Below are 1,020 nucleotides of genomic sequence, written 5' to 3'. Positions count from 1 at the left end.
AAGGATTCTTTAGCCCCAAGTATGATACAGGATATCACACTAAATAATAATAATATGCTACCGAAGTGTACAGGTAGTTATAAATGGGGGAGGTGCAATATATGCAGATATCTTCATCCACAAAGGAGATCTTTTATGAATTCAGATAACTCTAAAGAATATATAATAAAACAACATATGAATTGTAACTCTACCTCTATCATTATCTTTTGGAGTGCACTTGTGGCACAAAATACATTGGGAAGACGAAAAGAACCCTTAAACTACGCATTCAAGAACATATAAGGAATATCCGGAATAAACTGGAGGGTCATGCTGTGTCGAAACATTTTCTTCTTCATCACAACTCTAATCCAGAGGACCTTACTTTTAAACCCATTGAACAGGTGCTCTTGGGTGAGAGAGGAGGAGATCTAGCAAAAAAGTTATCTAAAAGGGAGATGTATTGGATTTTTGAGTTAAGAACACTGGCACCACTCGGATTCAATGATAATTATGAAATCGCACCTTTTATATAAGAAGATTGATGACTCCAACTTAATGTCCATGTGATATGGGATATGCTACTGTAGAAGCTATTTCCTACAGTCAAACCATTTTTCAAACACCCAATCTCGTCTGCTCTTGGAAGTTAAGTTGAAATGGGCCCGGTCAGTACTTGGATGGGGGACCTCCAGGGAATACCGGGTACTGTAGTTGTAAGCAAAGTGCACAGTTAAGCATAATCCCTGGAATCCCATGGTAAAATCGGAGTAAAAAATCGGAAGAAAGATATGAAATAAGAAGCATTTCCCAAGATCAAGGCAAATTATGTTGTAACAGAGACTTCTCAATAATAAGCATCTCCTAAGATCAAAGCAAATAATGTTGGAATCGAGACTTTTCAATAAGAACAGCCATTCTACTTTAAAGCCTGGATTATAATTTTTTGAGTGAAGAAATGAATATTTTATCAATATTTTATTGATTTTTTAAAGCTTTTCCTGATTCTTTTAATACAGTTCTCAAGAAATGTATATA

At 35.4% G+C, this 1,020-nt stretch overlaps 1 pseudogene; it reads left to right on the top strand.

Moving 5' to 3' along the window:
* The first annotated feature begins 580 nt into the window (after positions 1–580).
* LOC148477304 (5S ribosomal RNA) lies at positions 581–699 on the top strand (annotated as a pseudogene).
* Positions 700–1,020: the final 321 nt, after the last annotated feature.

This window comes from Taudactylus pleione, unplaced genomic scaffold (assembly GCF_031769625.1).
Source record: "Taudactylus pleione unplaced genomic scaffold, aTauple2 ptg000726l, whole genome shotgun sequence".
Taxonomy (NCBI): Eukaryota; Metazoa; Chordata; class Amphibia; order Anura; family Myobatrachidae; genus Taudactylus; species Taudactylus pleione.
Note: the sequence above shows the minus strand (reverse complement) of the source record. Positions and strands in the feature narration are given on the sequence as shown.